We start from the raw sequence: 6,000 nt of genomic DNA on the forward strand, positions 1-6,000 counted from the left end.
TCTTTCCGGTAGACCAATTTCTTGTCCTGAAAAACCAGGGAAAGTGGTCGGCCGACCACCTGAGCTAGTCGGCCAGTTTTCTCATTTTTTGTCTCAATGAGTTGAAGCCAGTTGTGCCAGCTGGAAGCCTCAAAATGCATCCTCCATACACGTGTATGGAGGATGTTTAAGCTAGCTTTTAAGCTTCTTAGAGAAGCTTTAGACCTTCTCCTCTATAAAGGAAAGGGCCCTCTTCCATTGCTAGGGTTCAGAACCTATTTTGAGCATACATACACTTTCCCTCCATATCTCTATATTCCAAGCTCCAAAAACCCTTGTTCTTGGTCCCATTGCACTACACCTTCAAGCACAACACCTCCATTATCAACCTAAGCACCTAGGAGCTCATTTTTAGAGGTTGAAGAGTTCTTATCTTGGTTCAGAAGCTGCTGGCCCTCTGCTCTACAAGGGTAAGACACTAGTTCCCTCTTTTGGCCCTTATTTTCCTTCATTGTTTAGCCTTACTTGCAAGCATTTTTGGACTTCGACATAAATTGAAAAAAGTCTTGTTTTAAGCTTGCCTTCAATTTTGTTGAAGGTTATTTTTATGTTTGGGGTCATCTTCCCACTTGCATGCTTCATTTCCTCATGTTTAGGGCTATGCATTAGAGCATTTGTGTTGTCCTTGGTTTGGCCTTTTAGCCACTAAAATCCAGTGGATTTTCAGTGGCTAACATGTGTCTTTGAGATTCAAAATCAGAGATGGGTGACCCTCTCACCCCTTGTTCTCTTTACTAGCTTTGTTGGCCTTCCAAAGGAGCCCCTATTTGCATGTTTCAAAGCTATGTTTCAGGCCCTATTTGGTGAGTTTTAAGGTCTTCCTTGACTCTGTCTAGAGCCCTTTTGGCCATATTTTGTGACCCTCATGCATGTGTAGAGCAATCCTCCTCAAGGCCTTTCAAAGGGACCTTTCATTGCATGCTTCATTGACCCATTTTAGGCCTTTTTCAGTGAGTTTTAGGGCTGTCATAACCTCTTTCCAGAGGTAGTTTTGCCACTTTGTATGTCCATCATATATGTGTAGAGTAATCCACCTCATGGCCTTCCAAAGGAACACTTCATTCTTGCATGCATTGACTGAGTTTCAGTGGTTATTTGGGCATATTTTGGCATGACATACTTCTGTTTTTGGCTGGTTTGGTGAGCCCTCATGTGCTTCACATACTTGTAGTGTAAATCATGGTTCACTAGCTTATTTCGCATGCTTTGTTGACCCTTGATTTTAGCTCTTTTTGGCTTTGTCCTAAACTGATTTTGTGCATATTTTGGACTGCCCTAGCTCTGTTTTTGGGTCTTGTGGTCGAATAATGTTTGTTTTGCATGCTTGTAGTTCAATACCCATGCTTAACTTTGAGTTTTGAGGCTCATTACATGCATATACTGAGGTGTGTTCATGTTTTGGGTCCATTATACATCATATTTCAGAGCTTGTATCAATGCCATATTGCCATGTTTTATACTCCTTAAGTGTGCTTGAGAGTTGTCCATGAATGCCTTGTTTTCGGGCCATTGAATGAGCTCCATTTCTTTGCATCCCGAGCCATCATTTTAGACCATTTCCCCACTGTTTCAGACTTGCCTAGGGTCTGTTTGGGATTGGTTTTGCCATTAGTGCATTGCTTTGGGTACCTCTAGTGTAACGCACTTTACTAGTTTCGGTACCCGGGCCCTCTAGCTTGCATTATGTGCCATCTTTTCATGATGCAGAACCATTGCGCATCATGTTTTAGAGCTGGAAATTGCATGTTTGTAGGCCATCTTTCATCCCTTGCCATGTTTTGGTAGAGTGGCATTTGATGCCTTAGGGTCGATCCTTTGCATCTGTGCATGTTTGCATGTATTTCGGTTGTCTCATTTCCATCACATAGCCACTGATTTGAGTGTGGCTGAGGTCCACTCATATTGGTTTAAGTTCACCTTGCATTGTGTATGCCATTTGGTTCATGTTGTTGCATGTTTGACCATCGCATTGTGTATGCTTTGATTATGCCTTTGTGTATGTCCATCTTCGTGTGTGCATTGTGTATGCTAGGTTGTTAGTCGCATTGTGTATGCCATATAGTTTATAGCATTATGTATGCTAGTAGCATGTTTGCATGTCATCCTAGCATGTTTGCATGGTTAGGTCACATTGCATTAGGATTGCATGCTAGTTGTATTTGTGCATGTCATGCATATTGCATTGTGTTTGGAGTAGGAGTTAGTCCAAACACGGGAAACGAGGGGCATTTCGTACTCAAAGTAACGAAACATGTCTCAATTTTCGGTCGCCGACACTCTTGACTATCCGGGATAGAGTTGTTGGCTTTACTTGCTTATATGTGCATTCACGTCCCATTGAGTCGTGCAATTCGACTTCTCGGCCATCATGCATCGAGATACATGATTGGTAGCACGAGGATCGAGGTCTACACTCCTTTGAGCTTGTGCAAGGATGGGAAAAGTGGTCTTGCACACCTATGTTGAAAATACCTTGCTTTCTCTCCCTCTTGCCTTTGTTGCAGAAAAACCAGAATCCAGGGGCAAAAAGTGGTCGGCCGACCAGGTTTTCTGGCAGGCCGACCACCTTTTTTGGTTTCCACCACAAAGGGTGGTCAGCAGGTGTTTCCCAAGCCAATATCTGGTCGGCAGCCTTCCCAGGGTGGAGTTTTAGCCTCTTGGAGCCTTGTGCAAATTTCTAAAATCAGTTGCAAACAAAGGCGAGACGAGGCATCGCGATGGAATTTCCCGACGAGGCGACTCGAGCATGCATGCATCCATCATCACCCAAAACAGAGCCGAGGCAGTCACATTCATGTAGTTTACATGCTTACTTAGCTAATTTGTTAATTAGTTACTGTTGTGTAATAATTAGATGTAGCTTTTATTTATTCGGACTGTATTATTTATTCGGACCCTCCGAGCGAGGGCACAATTGTAATAAGTGTGCGTGTTTGTGATGTATGTCTTCTAACTCCACGTCTTTCTGCCTTTTATTTACCAGCTTATGATGGTTAGATTAGGGCATGTTTCAATTAGCATACTTATGCTTGCATGCTTGTATCATTCATCTGTATTGGATGCACCGGGCTCGGCGCATCATACTAACTGCATTGTATTCCCATTCCAAGTTGAACACCCGTTAGCTGTAGCATCCCATATGCCATTCTTAGGATAGCCGAGCCTCTTTCTGGTTGCATTTTGCATGTGTTGCATCAGCCATCTTAAAATGAACTAGGATCATGCATTGATTACTAACTAGTTTATGTTTTGGCTTGGAGTACTCGATAAGTGTTTATGCTTTAGCATCTTTGCATGCGTGTGAGTGACTGCCATGATAGCATGTTTACCATGAGGCTAACTGCTTATGTGATATACCTACCTAAATGCCTGTGAGTGAAGGTTGGATTATCTGAATTGGAATAATGCATTGACTGTGAGTTTTAAGCCCACTTGAGAGTGGCAAACCATCACGTTTTCTAAGCCCACCCGAGGGTGGCAAATCTACGTCTTAGCCTACTTGCAGGTAGCACCATCAAACCATTTTCAAAATAAACAAACATGAGATGTGTTGTTCCAATTCAGGCGATCCAGTCTATACTTGTATGCTGTGCACATCACGTAGTAAATCTAGGCTAATAACTGGAATAAGAATGCATAATGTTTTCAAAACTCGATATCATGGTTAGTAGAGACCGATCTTTGATCGGGAGAGCGGGGGTGCTCACAAAGTGACCTTCCTCAATCGTACCCAAGTTCCTGAGCCGAGGTAACTTTGGTGATGATGGACACGTGGTCTTCGGCACGAGTCAGGGTTTCCTAAATTCCCCCAAAATAAAATATTTAGGTGGCGACTCTGTATCTGGCAAAGCAGTCCATATTTGGCACTTCTTTCAAAAAAAATCTGTTTTCAAAAACGATTTGCTGGATTTGGACTCTTTGATGATTCATCGGTCTTGCATTGCACTCTGTGAGATTAGATACAGGACCGTGACATTGAGTCCTGAACTGTAGTGAGCCCAAATGAACATAACGGAATTTCCCTCCCGGGACGTTCAGGGACATCTACACCAAGTTCCCGAGCCGAGGCAACTTTGGTGATGACGGACACGCGGCCTTAGGCACGAGCCAGAGTTTCTTAAATTCCCCCAAAATAAAATATTTAAGTGGCGACTCTGTATTTGACAAAGCAGTCCATGTTTGGCACTTCTTTATAAAAATCAATTTTCCAAAATGATTTGCCGGATTTGGACTCTTTGGTGATTTATCGGTCTTACATTGCACATTGTAAGATTAGATTCAGAACCATGAAATTTGAGTCCGAACTGTGGTAGCTCAAAGAACAAGATGAGATCCCCGCCACGCCCTCGCAGGCGCAGCGCTCACGGATGTAGGGGAGTTCCCGGGGGCGCGTCCACAGTTTCTGGCGACTCTGCTGGGGAGTTAGAGAACTTGACTCGTACTCAAGATATCTTGTTTTGATTACACTTATGTGTCTCTTTGCATTGCATTTGGATTGGTGCGCCTAGGACATCGTGTTCGCCGTCTGTTATTCCTAAACAGTTAGCCTGAGACTGTATGCCATAAGGTTGACCGGTTACGGGCTCTGCCACCATGGGAACACAAACCCCGGTTGTTACCGGGGCACCCTTTTTGACAATTCGACCTAGTGCATGTCGGAATCCATAGCAACTATTCCAAACTAGGACAGGCTGCTTACCTGATTGTAGGTTGTTTGAAATCGCTGTGTGCGTAGTGAAACCCTAGCTCCTGACAAGATAGGACAGGAAAACTCTACCCCAACATAGGGGTGTTTTCGCTCTCATTTACTTGTTATGTGCTTTTAGAGTGTGCCTCTATAAGGAATGCATGTATCAGTTTACAAGTCTCGTATCAGGCCTGAGGGCATCAGTATTTGGGAATCAGTTTTATCCGAGGATATCAAATTTGGGGCAGCCATTTGGGCACAGTAAACAGCATTTGAGAACAGTGTGTATACAAATACCGACTGTGTGTTGTTTGGCCAACTGCGTGTTGTCTCTAATTTATCTAGTTCATAACATAGCACACTGTACGTTCGAGTTGTTTGTTTATTTATTATGCTTTATTTATCTTTTTGCAAGGTAGTTTAACACAATTGCATCCGACCAAGTAGATATTCCCCGAGCACTTTGGTCAAAGGTCGAAGACTTAATCGATCTGATAGACGGACAAGCAGTGTTTCTTTACCCCTGGTTTCTAGGCGAAGGTCAAGAAGGCGCAGTGTATCAGTACAGAGGTTGTCAGATCAGCGGTCCTTGAACAGTCAAGCTGAGGTCTCAGTTTCTACTGCAGAGTCAAATATACCATTTGTTCAGTTAGATCAAGACAATATGGCACGTTTGGAAGAGATGATGCGCCAGCTCCAGGAAAGTATAAAAGCCATGCAACAGGATGCACCCGCCAGGCAGAAGCGGCTACACGTCAAGCAGAGGTAGTCACCCAACAGGCAAAGTTGATTACCAGACTACAGCAGCAAACCAGAGCGTCTGCTTCACACACACCTCCTCCCCCACCAAGAGTTCCAATACTCGGGGAGACGCCAAACGTCCAGGAAAATACGGGCGTTCCAACGGGGCCAGCTCCGCCCCCAATCCTACCCCAGCTATCTAACGCGCCCACCAACCTAGTGGATTCACCGTTTGAGTTCGAGGTGGATCCAATGGCGTTAAAAGTAAGCAAGCTAGAAAAGCTTTTCAAGAAGTCTCAAGGTGTAAAATCCATTCCAGATATAGAGGATGGATATACCGACTCGGCCGTGACTCTGCCGGACCGATTTAAAATGCCGCACATAGACCGCTTTGATGGGTCTGGAGATCCTATGGTGCACCTGCGGCTGTTTTCGGATATCCTAAGGCCGATGGGCCTTTCCAGATTATAGAAGCTTTCTCTGTTTGGCCGGACCCTGTCTTGTATAGTGGCCATTTGGTATGCAAAACTAGA

This window comes from Camellia sinensis, unplaced genomic scaffold, assembly GCF_055761805.1.
Source record: "Camellia sinensis isolate YWXY unplaced genomic scaffold, ASM5576180v1 Unanchor11, whole genome shotgun sequence".
NCBI lineage: Eukaryota > Viridiplantae > Streptophyta > Magnoliopsida > Ericales > Theaceae > Camellia > Camellia sinensis.